Source organism: Zea mays, chromosome 1, assembly GCF_902167145.1.
Source record: "Zea mays cultivar B73 chromosome 1, Zm-B73-REFERENCE-NAM-5.0, whole genome shotgun sequence".
In the NCBI taxonomy this organism is placed as follows: Eukaryota; Viridiplantae; Streptophyta; class Magnoliopsida; order Poales; family Poaceae; genus Zea; species Zea mays.
Window position 1 is genome coordinate 246,205,477 of NC_050096.1, and position 18,777 is coordinate 246,224,253.

General features: G+C 44.9%; 1 long non-coding RNA gene across 1 annotated transcript; it reads right to left on the reverse strand.

Annotated features, from left to right (window-relative positions):
* Window positions 1-592: 592 nt before the first annotated feature.
* Window positions 593-3,387, reverse strand: LOC103643565 (uncharacterized). The gene is made up of 4 exons (XR_561096.1): window positions 2,662-3,387; window positions 1,327-1,461; window positions 976-1,064; window positions 593-843 (listed from the first exon to the last, which is right to left on the reverse strand). It is a non-coding gene; the product is annotated as an uncharacterized lncRNA (long non-coding RNA).
* Window positions 3,388-18,777: the final 15,390 nt, after the last annotated feature.

Here is an 18,777-nt window from a genome sequence, read left to right on the forward strand (position 1 = left end):
GCATTATATATTTACTCTTTAGAAATTATTTGTGTGATTCCATTTCAATCTATTTGGGTAGACATATTTATATCGTTCTTTATCTATGTTTAATAATCACATATTTTGTCGTCACTATTGTACTCACGCCGCCTGTCGCCAGGGCCCTAAGTCCATTAGAGGGTCGCAATTTGTGTTCCGTGGCATCGCACGGGCACGTTTCTAGTAACAATATAAGACACATTTTGTATATAAGTTATTATGTTATTATATGTTCCCGTTGCAACGCACGGGTACTCACCTAGTGAAAAGCTATGCGTCAAACATCGCAAAGCAGTCCAACAGTTGTTTTGGTATGTCTACCAACCGTCGCCCTAAAGCCCAGTTTGATCACTTACGGTTTCAAAAATAGTTGTTTCAACCTTCATCAGAGTTTACTTTTATAAAATATTACTGTTCGTTCTGTCAAAAAAATGCAAACTGTTGTGTTCACGCACGGTAGAAAACCATGCCGGCCAAACAGTAAACTGACAGGGGAGGCACAATCACCATATCCATATGTTCAGAGGAATATTTGTTCAGGTAGAATCTGCAGTTCTGCACCAATGATCTGATTTCCATCCATCTCATCTTCTTCTTTTGAAGGCAGTTTGCACAATGGCCATTGCTCACACGCATAAGCAGTACTGGTTAGCGTTGCTAAACTTTTTACAAAAACCGGTTACTGGCTAACCATGCATTTTTTACATGTAATTAACACACATCTCATACAATTTATATAACTCAGAAATTTTACAAAAAAGTACAGAGGAGATTCATCTAAGGTCTTCCACCTGAACTGCACTGACGATTCGAGACGGCTCTCTGTTCAAATCAATCAAAATTTCACTATAAATCTTTGACTCTACGAGTAATTAACCATGAAGATTATACAGAGGAGATTCCTCAAAAAAAGAACGAAGACACAGAAGTGAATAAGAAAAGGTTGAAACTAACCTTTCGTTGTTGTTAAACCAAGAACAACTGGCAAAAGTACTCCTCTAACGCATGCTGCAGTTCTTGAACAACTGATACGTCTGCATAATCTTCCCATAGCAAAAGGTCACCAATTGGAAAAGAAAAGAGTAAATCAGAACCGTTTACCATAACCAAGTCCAGCCTGTGAGCAGAAGAGTAGTAGTGGCCACAGATCAGTGTCGAACGGCATACAGATCTCTCATGTTAACTTCTTTAGTCTTTGGAGGCTCATCAATTACAGGAACAAGCAGAATGACAAATTACACGAAAATGCTACACCTGAAATGCAGCAGCAGCATGATGAAAAAAGAATAATGAAGAAAACAAAACCTTCATGACTAATCTGGTGCAGATCTTCAAGCTTCTTCGACCTTAGGCATGCTTGGCGAGTGCTGCTTCGCAGCTCTGGCATCCTCTCTCCATAAAACTCAGGTCATCGCCCCAGCCCTCCGAGCTCCTTCCAATCTCCATATGCAGACACAGTTACAATCGTTCATCAGTATAAAGAACAACAACGAACATGGCAAAGAATACACATCAATCTCACTCTAGCAACCTATCCATCTACCAACATCGCCAAAAGAACAAACTAACTAACACTGGGCATGGCCATTCCCCTCTGATCCGAGCTGCTTTTGCAATTGTTTGGTCACTTCGGGAATCAAGGAATAAGTTCTTGCGCTGTGCGCGATAGAGAGCCTGATCCATCTTTCCCCCTCCTCTTCCTATGGCATTTCGGTGTGTTTGCGCTCTGTGCGTGGCCACTGCAAGGGGAGGATTTTTGGCCATGTTTCTGTCTTCTTGGGGTTCCAAAATTTTGGGCGAGATCTTCGCCTCAAGGAGGTTCCTTGCTTTTCTGGTATTGTCGACTCTTGTTGCTCCCCTCCACTGGATCCTCATCGCCATCAAGAAATGGTCAGCTTCCCTACCACCACACCCTTTACCAAGGAATCGAATACGTCAGTCAACTCAGCACTCAAAAGGAAAAGAGAGGTGCGGTTTTGCGCACCAGATTAGGGCCGGTCAGAGAATAGATCGCCACACACCCGCAACCAACCCCAAATCTCGACCCGAAACCCAGCGAAAACCACACCTCTCAGTTCTGTTTCACCATCCTGCTTAGGTAAACATATACACATGGCATAGTTATGGTATGTTTTGTTAGGTTTGCAGTAAAGTGATGACCTGATCAGACCAAATAGATGGCAACAAAGCCAAGAACAAAAGAGGTGCATGTCACCATGGACAGGGGTTGTGGCTGTGCTGTGATGTGCGCCTGTGCCACCCCAACCCCACCACCCCATTCCTCCTCACCGAAGCACAGAACAACGCAATACACAGACTCGCAGGGCTCCTAGAAAAGAGAAAGTAGACGACCAAAAGAAACTGGAGAAAAAGAGAGGAGCTCAAAAGAAAGGCGAGGCCTCCTCCTCCCCTTTTTCTCCCCTCCCAATTCACACGGATTCTTCACTCGCCCGCCCAGTTGTTTCTTTTAGTGCCGCCCCCATTCCCCTCTGATCCGAGCCTTTCGCTCAAAGCCGAGGGCAGGAAAGATCACCCCCATTATGGCCGGTCAGAGAACAGATCGCCACACGCCCGCAACCAACCCCAAATCCCGACCCAAAACCCAGCGAAAACCGCACCTCTCAGCTCTGTTTCACCAACCTGCTCCTCGAAGGAGACCACGCGCGACTGGATCTGCATGAGCATGTAGTAGGTGTCCTCCTTTTGCGCGTCAGACTCCAGCTTCCCAAGGTCCTACGTGGAGGAGGCTTGGCTCGTCGTTGCGTCCTCCGCCTTCTCGACGCCGCAGAGGAGGACCTGCGCGTCTGGTGAGGCCACGCGAGAACATGAACCTGATGGCGGTTCGACATCGCATCCTCCGCCTTCTCGATGGCATGGAGGAGGTGCGCGGCGGAGGCGGCCGTGGACGGAGAGTTTGGCGAGCCTAATCGATAGAGCGGAGGAGGCGGCCGTGGAGGGAGAGGTGGAGGACCGCGGCAGCCATGGCGCGGCTAGGAGCAAGCAGAGGCGCCGCTGCTGTGTGTGTGCGCTCCCTGACTCCCTGTCGCGTCCTAGATCGGAGCTCCCCTCCGTGCACGGGACACCATCAGTCCGGGCGTCTCCACTCCCCCCCGGATCTTTGCAACTATGGAGGGGGGGCACCGACGATGCGCGGGGATCGATGTGGGGCGCCGATGACGAACGGGCGCGACAGGTGTGGATCCTCATCGGATGCGCCGATGGAAGGGGATCGATGCAGAGCGTGGATGGGGGCACGACGCGTGGATGGAAGGGCGGGCGACGACGACGAGGGGGAGAGGATCACGGGGCAAGACATAGGCGAGGGTACAGCGGGGGCTGGCCGAGATTGGCGGTCGTGGCCAGCGCGGGATCCACGACGGGGGCGAGATCCGGGGCGGGGGCGGTGGGGGGACGGTGCTTGTGCGGTCGTGGGGGGAGGGGCACGACGGGTGCTGGCGGGCTGCTTCCATGCGCGCGCGTGGGAGGGTGCGGGGGCAGGCGGGGGCAACCAGGGTGTGGACGCTGACTCTACTATCTTAATAGAGTAGTATAGACTAGACGACAAACTCTATTTAGTTGATTTTTCGAAGGAGGAGGCCGGTCTAGATGCATGCTTAATTGCTAAGACTAGCATGGGTTGGCTGTGGCATCGCCGTCTAGCACATGTTGGGATGAAGAACCTTCATAAACTTCTAAAGGGGGAACATGTGTTAGGTCTAACCAATGTATCTTTTGAAAAAGATAGACCTTGTGCAGCTTGTCAAGCAGGTAAACATGTGGGAAGTACTCATCATAGCAAAAATGTGATGACCACATCAAGACCTTTTGAGCTACTTCATATGGACCTCTTCGGACCCGTCGCCTACCTCAGCATCGGGGGAAGTAAGTATGGTCTTGTTATTGTTGATGATTTTTCCCGCTTCACTTGGGTATTCTTATTGCAGGATAAAACAGAAACCCAAGGGACCCTAAAGTGCTTCTTAAGGAGAGCTCAAAATGAATTTGAGCTCAAGGTGAAAAAGATAAGGAGCGACAACGGGTCCGAATTCAAGAATCTTCAAGTAAAGGAGTACCTTGAGGAGGAAGGTGTCAAGCATGAGTTCTCCGCTCCCTACACACCACAACAAAACAGTGTGGTAGAGAGGAAGAACAGGACACTTTTAGACATGGCGAGGATGATGCTTGGTGAATTCAAGACGCCCGAACGGTTTTGGACGGAAGCTGTGAACACGGCTTGCCACGCCATAAACCGGGTCTACCTTCATCGCCTCCTCAACAAGACGTCGTACGAACTCCTAACTTGTAACAAACCCAACGTGTCATACTTTCGTGTATTTGGGAGTAAATGTTATATTCTAGTGAAGAAAGGTAGAAATTCTAAATTTGCTCCCAAAGCTGTAGAAGGGTTTTTGTTAGGTTATGACTCAAATACAAAGGCGTATAGAGTCTTCAACAAATCATCGGGTTTGGTTGAAGTCTCTAGCGATGTTGTATTTGATGAGACTAATGGCTCTCCAAGAGAGAAAGTTGATCTTGATGATGTAGATGAAGAAGATGTTCCAACGGCCGCAATACGCACCATTGCGATTGGAGATGTGCGACCACAGGATCACAAAGAGCAAGATCAACCTTCTTCCTCAACAATGGTGCACCCCCAACTCAAACTGATGAACATGTTCATCAAGAAGAGGCGTGTGATCAACGGGGAGCACAAGATGATCATGTTATGGAGGAAGAAGCACCTCAGGCTCCTCCAACTCAAGTTCGAGCGATGATTCAAAGGAATCATCCCGTCGACCAGATCTTGGGTGATATAAGCAAGGGAGTAACTACTTTCTCTAGATTAGCTAATTTTTGTGAGCATTACTCATTTGTCTCTTCTATTGAGCCTTTCAGGGTAGAAGAGGCCTTGCTAGATCCGGACTGGGTGTTGGCCATGCAGGAAGAGCTCAACAACTTCAAGAAAAATGAAGTTTGGACCCTGGTGCCACGTCCAAAGCAAAACGTTGTGGGAACCAAGTGGGTGTTCCGCAACAAGCAAGACGAGCACGGAGTGGTGACAAGGAACAAGGCTCGACTTGTGGCAAAAGGTTATGCCCAAGTCGCAGGTTTGGACTTTGAGGAGACTTTTGCTCCTGTGGCTAGGCTAGAGTCTATTCGTATTTTGTTAGCCTATGCCACTCACCATTCTTTCAGGTTGTTCCAAATGGATGTGAAGAGTGCTTTCCTCAACGGGCCAATCAAGGAGGAGGTGTACGTAGAACAACCCCCTGGCTTTGAGGATGAACGGTACCTAGACCACGTGTGTAAGCTCTCTAAGGCGCTCTATGGACTTAAGCAAGCCCCAAGAGCATGGTATGAATGCCTTAGAGACTTTCTAATTGCTAATGCTTTCAAGGTTGGGAAAGCCAATCCAACTTTATTCACTAAGACTTGTGATGGTGACTTATTTGTATGCCAAATTTATGTCGATGACATAATATTTGGTTCTACTAACCAAAAGTCTTGTGAAGAGTTTAGCAGGGTGATGACTCAAAAGTTTGAGATGTCGATGATGGGCGAGTTAAACTACTTTCTTGGGTTCCAAGTGAAGCAACTCAAGGACGGCACCTTCATCTCCCAAACGAAGTACACGCAATACTTGATCAAGCGGTTTGGGATGAAGGACGCCAAGCCCACAAAGACTCCAATGGGAACCGACGGACATGTCGACCTCAACAAAGGAGGTAAGTCCGTTGATCAAAAGGCATACCGGTCTATGATAGGTTCCTTGCTTTACTTATGTGCTAGTAGACCGGATATTATGCTAAGCGTATGCATGTGTGCTAGATTTCAATCCGACCCAAGGGAGTGTCACCTTGTGGCCGTTAAGCGAATACTCAGGTATTTAGTTGCTACGCCTTGTTTCGGGATCTGGTATCCAAAGGGGTCAACCTTTGACTTGATTGGATACTCAAACTCCGATTATGCTGGATGCAAGGTTGATAGGAAGAGTACATCAGGGACGTGCCAATTCCTAGGAAGGTCCCTAGTGTCTTGGAGTTCTAAGAAACAAACTTCCGTTGCCCTATCCACCGCTGAGGCCGAGTATGTTGCTGTTGGGGACTTGTTCTCAAGTGCTATGAGTTAAGAACAAGGCAACATAGAAAATGTTAATCGTTAAAGTCCTTCGTCCTTCGAAGCATTATTTCCCCTCAGGATATAATGGCTTGTGGACGAAGGTTATGAAGGACATACCTTCATAAATTCATTAAACAATGACGAAGGATGAAATATAAAGAATATAAAAGACAACATGAACAATTATATATTATTATCAGGCTTAAACAGAAATATCATTGAATTACAAGTGTACCTTCAATTGGAAGGAGTTGACAGTACAAGCGTGACGCAAAAAGCGAATGCCAAGTCAGCGTGAACAGTACGGGGGTACTGTTCTCCTATTTATAGGCACGGGACACAACCCATACAAAATTACATTCATGCCCTTTACACTTGATAATAATTCTATAGTAATCTGTCGAGGTTTAAATAGCCTTTTCATCTTTAAGTCGGTTTCACTTGTTGCTACCGCGCCGAAGCTTTCTTGCTCACACCTTCGGCTCTGTATCAACCTTCGTATTACTCTGGTCTACTGTGATGCTGACTTGAATCCGAAGATACCTGTTCACACATCATACTCCAGAAATACTGTTAAATCATGTTTTTGAGGACCTTCGGATGCCGAAGGTCCCCAACAGTAGCCCCTCGCAATATTAATTTGTTTTAAAATAATAAATTTAGATTGCGACATGGACGAAGGCTTTACGCCGAAGGTCCGAAAAAACACCTTCCCTTTGCTAGAATAGCAACATTCACTGACAAGCGGGGTCTTTCAATTTTCAACGCTCTTGGCGTATAAATACGGCCATACCGCAAACTCATTTGATACGCTCTCTGGCCAACTGCTCCCACTCACTCAATTTTTAGCTCTTGTGAACTAAGATTTGCTAAGCTTTTAGTTTTGAAGCTTCGGCTTTGAAAATAGTTTTTTAGCATCTCCGAAGATGTCCGAAGATAAGAAGACTGCTGCTGAGACGAAGCTGAGCCTCGACGAAGAGAAAAATTTGGGGTTTCTTATAGCGATGTCAAAGACCAACACAGAAAAAATCACCAAGGAGATTCTGGAAGGTTTGTCTGAGGATACTGGTGACAGTGACAGTTATGATGTGGACAGTGGTGGTGAAGACTCCGAAGATCGTCCCTGGCGACCAAGCCATTCAGTTTATGGTAAATCAACTATCAAAGAAAGTCATCTTGTCAATATGAGAGGAAGGTATTTCCGGGATTTGTCCATTGTGAGGGCGGACGAAGGGGAAAAAACTTGCCCACATCCCGAAGAGAATGAAGTCGTAGTGTACCGAAGCTTTTTGAAAGCTGGACTGCGATTTCCCTTGAGCAGCTTCGTTGTGGAGGTGCTGAAAATATTCGAAATCTATCTCCATCAACTTACCCCCGAGGCAATTATAAAGCTGAATATCTTTGTGTGGGCCGTGAGAAGCCAAGGTCTGAAGCCTGATGCAAAAAGCTTCTGTAATATACACGAATTATCATATGAGACAAAACCTTGGGGTAAGGAACAGTATCACAATAATTTTGGCTGCTACAGCTTTGTTTCTCGGTCCGGGTCAAGCTGCCCCGTGCCAACCTTTCGGAAGAGGTGGCCCGGCGACGGGATGACAGAATGGTTTTATGTGAAGAATGATCTGACAATACGAGAAGATGTCAAAGGTATAATTATGCGCCCTATCTGGCAAAGCTTCGGCCTTCGGAGGCCGAAGATTGAAATGAATGAAGCTGCCGAAGAATGCCGGAGGGCCTTCGGCGCAGTCTGCTCTTTCATTGGAACGAGAGACTTGGTACAAGAGCATATTGCCTTCAGGGTATGGCCGCTCGCGGAGAAATGGGAAATGCCACAAGAAACCGTAAAAGAGGCCGACGAAGGTGGACTTATCAGGTTGAAGTACACTTTTAAATTTGGAGATAAATTCGTTGAGCCAGATGATGACTGGTTAAAAAGTATTGAAAATTTAAGTGATGAGCTGCTTGGGGCTTATTCGAAGGCCGAAGACACTGCAATGTCAGCAGCCTTCGGAGGCCGAAAAAAGAAGAGGCTGAATCGGGTATTTGATGCAATCGGGTTTGTCTACCCTGACTATTGCTATCCCATTCGAAGGCAGAAGAGAAAAAACACAACCTGTGCAAAAGAAGAAGCTGCAACTGCTCCTAGCGAGCCAGAACCGAAAAGAAAAAAGATAAAGGTCCTTACACATCGGCCGCGCTATATTGAACCAGCTTCGGTGCCAGAGTTTACCGAAGAAACTTCTTCGGCCACCGAAGCTGAAAAACCAGCCGAGCCAACCTTGCTGCCGGAAGTCGCAGAAACGGCCGAAGTGCCAACAAAGATAGAATTGGAACAATCGAAGATTTTGTTATCAGAAACGAAAGAGAAGGCCGAAGCGCCGTCCACAGAAAAAATGGAAGAGGTAAAAGAAGCAACTGAGGGATCCAAAACATCAGAAGTTTTGAGTCCCGCAGCAAACATTGATACAGTAAAAAATCAAAAAGTGCCAGCAGTGACTCCAAAAAGAAAGAGAATGGCTAATGTGCTAGATGTACTGGAAACGATCAAATCTTCAAGCACACCTCCGAAGAGGGCTGCTGTCATTCCTGAAACAACAACTGAAATTTCTGATTCTAAAGCTCCAGGGCAAGAGACTGAAGCCGAAGCTGGGCCCTCAGAGCCTTCAAAGATAAAATCCTTGGAAGGTGAGGCAGAAAAAATAACAAAGCCAACTTTTGTTGAAGAAACCGGTGTCATTGCCCCCGAAGTATCCCCGAAAATTCGTGATTATATTCTTCGTCATGCTTCGGGGAAAAAACTATCAGAAAAAGAAGAGCAAGAGGCCCAGCATTACGCCCACAAACTGAAATATCCAAAGGGGGCGCTAATATTCAATGGCAGTGGAGAAGAAGACTTCTTGTATTGTCTCCCCGACAGCAAGGAAATTTCTGTCTGTCGGGAGATGAGCAGGAGCTTCGGATTCCCAACTTTAGAAGACGGGCTCTCGGTGCTGTCAAAGAACGATCTGGCCGACAGCCTAGCTTACAATAGCTTAAAGGTGCGACAAATGAAATCCTTGTATTTTTTGTTGAGTCCAAAATTTTTCGTTTGTTTAAACCTATTGACACAGACATATTTCTCTTTGCAGGGCCTGATACTTAGCAATGCCCTCAGGGCACAGAAAGATGCTGAAGACGAAGGGTGTTCTATAGCCCTGAGCAACCTTCGTTCCGAAGTTATTGAACTGAGGAACGAAGGTCTCGAAAAAGATAAAATGTTGTACTCATTGATAAATAAAATAAAGGAGGACGAAGCTGCTTTTAAAGGTCAAGCTGAAGCTCAGAAGCGGGAAATTGAAGATCTTCGGAAACAACTGGCCAGAGCCAAGGAAGAACGCATACTTGAAGAAACAAAGCGAGAACTCAGCGACCAATGGGCCGATCACCTAGAAATAACTGTTGAAGAGCTTCGTTCGTCCAGAAAGAGATGCTATAGCAAATCTATAGAGTGTGTTAAGAAGTTAAAAGCTAGCTTCGCCAGGGTTGGCGCCTTCTCAAGCGAAGAAAACTTTACGAGAGGCAATCCCGAAGGTCCCATCGAATGGATCGACCATGAAGCTGAGGCCTTCGAAGAAATTTTAAATAGCCGAGGGGATATATGTGCCTTCTCTAGTGCCAGAGGGATTGCCACCATCTTAGAGAAGAAGGGTTGTGAACATGTAAAAATTATAGCACAGTCCGAAGCTGCTTTATCTTTTGAAGATGCAAGAGATCCTTCGGCCGAAGCTAGTATAATTGGTGGAAAATTTTTTACCGATATTTGGGATAATGGTGGCCGAGAAATGGCCGGAGAAATTATTCGAAGAAGCGAAAAGGGCATTCACGATGCTAGAGAAGTAGCCGAGGCTGCTGAAAAGAGCGCAGAGGCCGAAGGTCAATTAGGTATTAACTAATAGTTTTTATTGTGTTGTAATCTTTAGGCTTTAAGATTTGTTTGCGATTTGTAATAGCAATGTAGCCGTATCCTGTCTTACTTCAGATCCTGCTAAAACGTCTTCGAGCCCTCAGCCGAAAGGAGACGACGAAATTAAAAAGATGGCTGAAGATATTATGGACGAAGTCGTCAATCGGCTCCTGAACGAGGCTGCAGAAGTCGTTTTGAGAGAAGATTAAATATTTTTGTGAAAACTTCTGAAATGTAATATACTGTAACATTTTGTAACCCCAAATGTAATATACCTATTTTTGTTAGTCAATTCTTTACGATGCATGAAACTTTACACGTACCGCTTTTGAGTCTTTGACGAAAAAACACCTTCCCTTCTTTTCATGCTTCGTGAAGAAGAATTTTTCTCTGTCACAACAATATCCAATATTCTGATGAATAATATCCAGGCTTCGTGAAAATATTTTCCGAAGCTATACTTCCGAAGATCAATGATGTAACTTTTTGTGACTATGATTTCTCCCTTTTTTCAAAGCGTTCTTCTGTAGATTGATAATGTGTCCACTTCTTGTGCCATGTGCAAAATGATGTATGATGCTTATGCTATGCAAAATGATGCGATGATGTTATGTCATGTGAGATGATGTTTATTCCGAAGATACATACGCATCCCTGCAATAAAACACAATCTTTTATAAGCCTCCCTTAGGAGCTTCTTCGCCTTTTACTTCAGCGGAATCAGCGTTTATTTTTCGCTGTAAGCCTCCCTTAGGAGCTTCTTCGCCTTTTACTTTCAGCGGTATTCGCGTTGACTTTTCGCGCTTCGCCTTTTACTTAGGCGGTATCAGCGTTGACTTTTCGCTGTATGCTCTGCATTCCCTTTGGAACGACTTTGGAGCAGAAAACTTACACTGCGCTCCCTTTGGAACGACTTTTTTGTGACTTCGGCAAACTTACTCTGCGTTCTTTAGAACGACTTTTTGTTGCTTCGAAGAATTTCGATAGTTCGAAGGTCCTCTTTGTTATCACAAGTCTTGGAACTTTAATCAATATATGCCTGTGAAGAAAATATATTTTCCTTGTAGGATTCAACGAAACTAATTACATGAAATCTAAACAATGTCCTTTATTACAGAAAATAATACTGAATGAAAAAGATTGCTATTAAGGTAGGATATTTGTCAATAGATGTGCTTTGACTCCGGCACAGTGCTATTGACTGTACGAGCTTCGGACTGCTCTCTGAAGTCCCTCTGGTGTGGAGCATACTGGCTCCCTTCTGGCTGCTGGCCTTGTTGCAACGGAGGTGGAGGCGGAGGCTGTTGCCAAGAAGCTTGAGGCTGACTCGCCGAAGCAACAGAAACTGCAGGATGATTGCCCACATATTCTGGAATGTAGGGCGAATGATACGAAGCTGTATGCATGACCTGCTTCGGCTGAGCTTGTTGTGCTGCTGCTTCAGCTATTTCCTTTTGCTTCTGAATAGTAACATGGCACATCCTGGTAGTATGGCATTTGTTCTCACCGCAGAATAAGCAAAAGATTCTTCTCGGTTGATCGCCAAATCTTCCTCCAAAGCCCCTGGCGCCTCTGCCTCTTGGAGCTGGTGGTCGGAAAGAGCTTTGTTGTTGCCCCGAAGCCTGTGAGGAGCATTGTGGCCTTTGCTGCTGGCTTCCTCTATCATCATTTTGTGTAGAGTTATGAATTGATCTCACATGCCTCGGGTAGAACCTCCCTCCGAAGCCCCTGGTCATTTCAGAAAACCTGAAAGCCTCCTCCCTTCTTTGGCGAAAATCATTATCGGCCCGAATGTACTCGTCCATCTTCTGGAGCAGCTTCTCCAAAGTTTGAGGAGGCTTCCTGGCGAAGTACTGAGCTGATGGTCCTGGCCGAAGCCCCTTGATCATGGCCTCGATGACAATTTCATTGGGCACCGTTGGTGCCTGTGCCCTCAAACGCAAGAACCTTCGGACATACGCCTGAAGGTATTCTTCGTGATCCTGGGTGCACTGGAACAGAGCCTGAGCAGTGACCGGCTTCGTCTGAAATCCTTGAAAGCTAGTTAACAACAAGTCCTTCAGCTTCTGCCATGAAGTGATCGTTCGTGGTCGAAGGGAGGAATACCAGGTTTGAGCAACACTTCTGACAGCCATAACGAAAGATTTGGCCATGACTGAAGCATTGCCACCATACGAAGATACTGTTGCTTCGTAGCTCATCAAAAACTGCTTCGGGTCTGAGTGGCCATCGAATACGGGAAGCTGAGGCGGCTTGTAGGACGGAGGCCAAGGTGTAGCCTGCAGCTCAGCGGACAGAGGAGAAGCATCATCAAAAACAAAATTCCCATGATGGAAATTGTCATACCAGTCATCCTCGTTGGGAAAACCCTCCTGATGAAGGTCTTGGTGCTAAGGCCTTCGGTGTTGCTCATCCTGAGCAAGATGACGAACTTCTTCAGAGGCTTCGTCTATCTGCCTCTGCAGTTCAGCTAGCCTGGCCATCTTTTCTTTCTTCCTCTGTACTTGTTGATGAAGCATCTCCATATCTCTGATTTCTTGATCTATCTCGTCCTCTGGTGCTGTCGGGCTGACAGCCTTCCTTTTCTGGCTTCGGGCCTCCCGCAGGGAGACTGTCTCCTGATTGTGGTCCAATGGTTGCAGAGCTGCAGCCCCAGTCGCTGAAGCCTTCTTCGGCGCCATAACGAAGGTTTATGATCGCCGAAGGTGTTCAAAAAACTCAGAGTGGAAGTGAGTTCACCGGAGGTGGGCGCCAATGTTGGGGACTTGTTCTCAAGTGCTATGAGTTAAGAACAAGGCAACATAGAAAATGTTAATCGTTAAAGTCCTTCGTCCTTCGAAGCATTATTTCCCCTCAGGATATAATGGCTTGTGGACGAAGGTTATGAAGGACATACCTTCATAAATTCATTAAACAATGACGAAGGATGAAATATAAAGAATATAAAAGACAACATGAACAATTATATATTATTATCAGGCTTAAACAGAAATATCATTGAATTACAAGTGTACCTTCAATTGGAAGGAGTTGACAGTACAAGCGTGACGCAAAAAGCGAATGCCAAGTCAGCGTGAACAGTACGGGGGTACTGTTCTCCTATTTATAGGCACGGGACACAACCCATACAAAATTACATTCATGCCCTTTACACTTGATAATAATTCTATAGTAATCTGTCGAGGTTTAAATAGCCTTTTCATCTTTAAGTCGGTTTCACTTGTTGCTACCGCGCCGAAGCTTTCTTGCTCACACCTTCGGCTCTGTATCAACCTTCGTATTACTCTGGTCTACTGTGATGCTGACTTGAATCCGAAGATACCTGTTCACACATCATACTCTAGAAATACTGTTAAATCATGTTTTTGAGGACCTTCGGATGCCGAAGGTCCCCAACAGTTGCCGCAGGACAGTGTTGCGCGCAACTACTTTGGATGAGGCAAACCCTCCGGGACTTTGGCTACAATCTGAGCAAAGTCCCACTCCTATGTGATAATGAGAGTGCAATCCGCATGGCAGATAATCCTGTTGAACACAGCCGCACTAAGCACATAGACATCCGGCATCACTTTTTGAGAGATCACCAGCAAAAGGGAGATATCGAAGTGTTTTATGTTAGCACCAAGAACCATCTAGCCGATATCTTTACCAAGCCTTTAGATGAGTCAACCTTTTGCAGGCTACGTAGTGAGCTAAATGTCTTAGATTCGCGTAACTTGGATTGATCTATATCATACATGTGTTTTATGTCTTTGATCATGTTCTTTTATACATATAGTTGTTTATGTATGGTGCTCAAGTTGTGCAAGCATTCCCCGAACCTCAAAAGTCCATGTGTGAGTGATGCACATATTTAGGGGAGATGTGCTACAACTTGACCCTTTGAGACTAACCGTGTGCTTGAGTTTACTTAAATTAGTCTTAAAGGTGGATTGAAAGGGAAAGGTGAACTTGGACCATGCAAGACTTCCACTACACTCCGATAAGAGGGTAATTAACTCCAAGTTCATCTCTATGATCTTATTGCCTTTTGCTCTTAGTTGACAATTTTGGTGAGGCAATGAGGTTAAAGGGCCAAAAATGATCCCATTTTGGTGCTTGATGCCAAAGGGGGAGAAATTAAGGCCAAAGCAAGCAAATGGATCAGCTACCACTTGAGAATTTTGAAAATAGTAGAGTTAAACTTTTGTTTTGTCAAAATACTCTTATTGTCTCTTTTTGTCAAAAGTTGGTCTCTTGTGGGGAGAATGTTTGATTATGGGAAAAAGGGGGAGTTTTTGGATCTTTGATCAATTTCTCTTGGAATACCTCTCTTTATGTCTCAACAAGTGTGTTTGACTTAGAGATAGGAAATTGAATTTGATTTGCAAAAACAAACCAAGTTGTGGCAAAGAATGATCCAAATATGCCAAATTTGAATAAAAAACAAATCTTGTTAACATTTGCATTGATGTTGCACTTCTATGTGTTGCTTTTTGTTGTGTTGGCATAAATCAGCAAAAAGGGGGAGATTGAAAGGGAAATGTGCCCTTGGGCCATTTCTATGTATTTTGGTGATTAGGTGCACAACACAAATAGTTTAAGTGTTAAATTGTGCCAAAGACTCAAGAAGTGCAAATCAAGGTGCAAGGTATGTTTCTAGACTTAGTAAATTATTTTGAAGACTAATGTATTGTGTCTAAGTGCTAGAAACAGGAGAAATCACTTTGGAAAAGAGTTGGCTGTGTACAGCCAACTACTGCTCGGTCTGGGTGCACCGGACAGTGTCCGGTGGTGCACCGGACAGTGTCCGGTGCGCCAGGACCAGTCTCGGTGAACAGTCCGCTCTCGGGACCCGACGGCGGTGTACGGCTATAAATCACTGGACTGTCTAGTGGTGCACCGGACTGTTCGGTGAGCCAACGGTCGACTGCGCCAACGGTCGGCCGCGCAATCCGCGCGTGACGTGTGGACGCGCCAACGGTCGGCAGAGGGCACCGGACAGTGTCCGGTGCGCCAACTGCCGCAAAACTGCAACGGTCGGATGCGCCAGAAAAGGAATGAGATCGCGCACCGGACAGCTACAGGGACTGTCCGGTGGCACACCGGACTGTCCGGTGCGCCACCCGACAGAAGGCAAGAGTTGCCTTCCAAGAATGCCTCTAACGGCTCCTAGCTACCTTGGGGTTATAAAAGGGACCCCTAGGCGCATGAAGGAGTTACCCAAGCATACTTTGAGCATTCTTAATCATTCACACTCTGTCTTCGTGCACTCGATTGACTTTCTTAGTGATTTGAGCTCCGTTCTAGTGGTGAACTTTGTGCTATTCATTTGAGCTCAAGTCTTGGCTGTGTGTGTGCGTATTGCTGCGGATTTGTGTGTGTTGCTTTCCTCCCTTACTCTAGTGCTTTCACTTTGATCCTTATTGTAAGGGCGAGAGACTCCAAGTTGTGGAGATTCCTCACAAACGGGAAAGAGTAAAGAAAGAAGAACACCGTGGTATTCAAGTTGATCATTGGATCACTTGAGAGGAGTTGAGTGCAACTCTCGTCCATTAGGACGCCACAACGTGGAGTAGGCAAGTATTATACTTGGCCGAACCACAGGATAAACCATCGTGTCTCTTGTGCTTGTTCTCACTGTGACTATTGTGTTTCACAAGAGCTCGGTCCTTAGCCACTTGATTTCATTGTGCTAACACTTAATCAAGTTTTGTGGCTTTAAGTTTTAAGTTTTTACAGGATCACCTATTCACCCCCCTCTAGGTGCTCTCAGACCTCCTAAAGACCGCACACGAAGGAGATGAGGTGACAAAGATCACCAAGCGGGAGACGATCGAGGGGGAGCTCGGTCGATTTGTCCTCCACCAAGGAGAGAAGCCACAAGCAATGTACAACCAGCTCAAAACCTTGGTGAATCAAGTGCGCAACCTCGGGAGCACCAAGTGGGATGACCATGAAATGGTCAAGGTTATTCTACGATCCCTCGTATTTCGTAATCCTACTCAAGTTCAATTAATACGTGGTGATCCTAGATACAAGCTAATGTCTCCTGAGGATGTGATAGGAAAGTTTGTAAGCTTTGAGTTGATGATCAAAGGCTCCAAACACATCTTCGACTTGGAGCAAGGCGATACCTCCACACCTGAGGTGCAACCCATCACATTCAAGGCGACGGAAGAGAAGAAAGAAGAGTCTACATCAAGTAGGCTCCCCATCGACGCCTCCAAGCTCGATAATGAGGAGATGGCGCTTATCATCAAAAGCTTTCGCCAAATCCTCAAGCAGAGGAGGGGAAAGGAATACAAACCCCGCTCCAAAAGGGTGTGCTACAAGTGTGGTAAGCCCAGTCATTTTATCGCTAAATGCCCAATGTCTAGTGATAGTGACAACGACAAGAGGGGAAAGAAGAAGGAGAAGAAGAGATATTACAAGAAGAAGGGCGGCGATGCTCACGTATGTCGGGAATGGGACTCCGATGAGAGCTCCACTGACTCTTCCTCTGACGAGGATGCCGCCAACATCGCCATCAACAAGGGCCTCCTCTTCCCCAACATCGGCCACAAGTGCCTCATTGCAAAGGACGACAAAAAGAAGAAGGTACAAACTAGAATCGCCCCAAGTATACTACATCTAGTGATGAGGGTAGTTCTAGTGATGATGAAGATGATTTGCTTACACTTTTTGCCAACCTTAACATGCAACAAAAAGAAAAATTGAATGAATTAATAGGAGCTATTCATGAGAAGGATGAACTTTTGGATAGCTAAGAGGAATTCCTTATTAAGGGAAATAAAAAGCATGTTAAGGTGAAGAATGCTTATGCTCAGGAAGTAGAGAAAAATGAAAACTTGACTAAGGAGCTTAGCATTTGCCATGACTCAATTACCAATCTTAGAAATGAGAATGCTAGTCTAACTGCTAAGATTGATAAATTAAATGAATCAACTTCTAGCCTTAGAACTGAAAATGCTAGTTTAATTTCCAAGGCTAAAGATTTAAATGTTTGCAATGATTCTATTTCCTGTCTTAGAGATGAAAATGACATGATAAAATCTAAGATAGATGAATTAAATGTTTGCAAACCCTCTACATCTACTGTTGATCATGTTACTATTTGCACTAGATGTAGAGATGTTAGTATTGATGCTATTCATGATCACCTTGCTTTAATTAAACAACAAAATGATCATATAACTCAATTAACTGCTGAAATAAATGAGCATGAAATTGAAAATGAAAAGTTTAAATTTGCTAGAAGCATGCTCTATAATGGGAGACACCCTGGCATTAAGGATGGCATTGGTTTCCAACAGGGAAGCAATGTCAAGCTTAGTGCCCCTAATAGATTGTCTAATTTTGTTAAGGGCAAGGCTCCCATGGTTCAGGATAATGAGGGATATATTTTATATCCTGCTAATTATCCTGAGCACAAAATTAGGAGAATTCATGCTAAGAAATCTCATTCTGTTTCTCACCATGTTTTTATGTACAAGAATGAGGCTTCTAGCTCCAGGCAATCAACCCATGTTAAATTGCCTAAGAAAAAAACTCCTACTGCATCAAATGAGCCTAATATTTCATTTAAGACTTTTGATGCTTCTTATGTGCTCACTAACAAATCAGGCAAGGTAGTTGCCAAATATGTTGGGGGCAAACACAAGGGCTCCAAGACTTGTGTTTGGGTACCCAAGGTGCTTGTTTCTAATGTAAAACGACCCAAGACCGTTTGGGTACCTAAGAACAAGGCCTAAATTGTTTTGCAGATTTATGCATCCGGGGCTCAAGTTGGATAATTGATAGCAGATGCACAAACCACATGACAGGGGAGAAAAGGATGTTCTCCTCCTACGAGAAAAACGAAGATCCCCAACGAGCTATCACATTCGGGGATGGAAATCAAGGTTTGGTCAAAGGACTTGGTAAAATTGCTATATCACCTGACCATTCTATTTCCAATGTTTTTCTTGTAGATTCTTTAGATTACAATTTGCTTTCTGTTTCACAATTATGTAAAATGGACTATAACTATCTTTTTACAGATGTAGGTGTTACTGTCTTTAGAAGAAGTGATGATTCAGTAGCATTTAAGGGAGTATTAGAGGGTCGGCTATACTTAGTTGATTTTAACAAAGCTGAACTCGATACTTGCTTAATTGCTAAGACTAATATGGGTTGGCTCTGGCATCGCCGACTAGCCCATGTTGGGGTGAAGAACCTTCACAAGCTTCTAAAGGGAGAGCACATTTTGGGACTAACAAATGTTCATTTTGAGAAAGACAACGTTTGTAGCGCATGTCAAGCAGGAAAGCAAGTTGGTACCCACCATCCACACAAGAACATAATGACAACGGACAGGCCACTGGAGCTACTCCACATGGATCTATTCGACCCGATAGCTTACATTAGCATCGGCGGGAGTAAGTACTGTCTAGTAATTGTGGATGACTATTCTCGCTTCACTTGGGTATTCTTTTTGCAGGAAAAATCTCAAACCCAAGAGACTTTAAAGGGATTCTTGAGACGAGCTCAAAATGAGTTCAGATTGAGAATCAAAAAGATAAGAAGCGGCAATGGGACGGAGTTCAAGAACTCACAAATCGAAGGTTTTCTTGAGGATGAAGGCATCAAGCATGAGTTCTCTTCTCCCTACACACCTCAACAGAATGGTGTAGTGGAGAGGAAGAATAGAACTCTACTGGACATGGCGA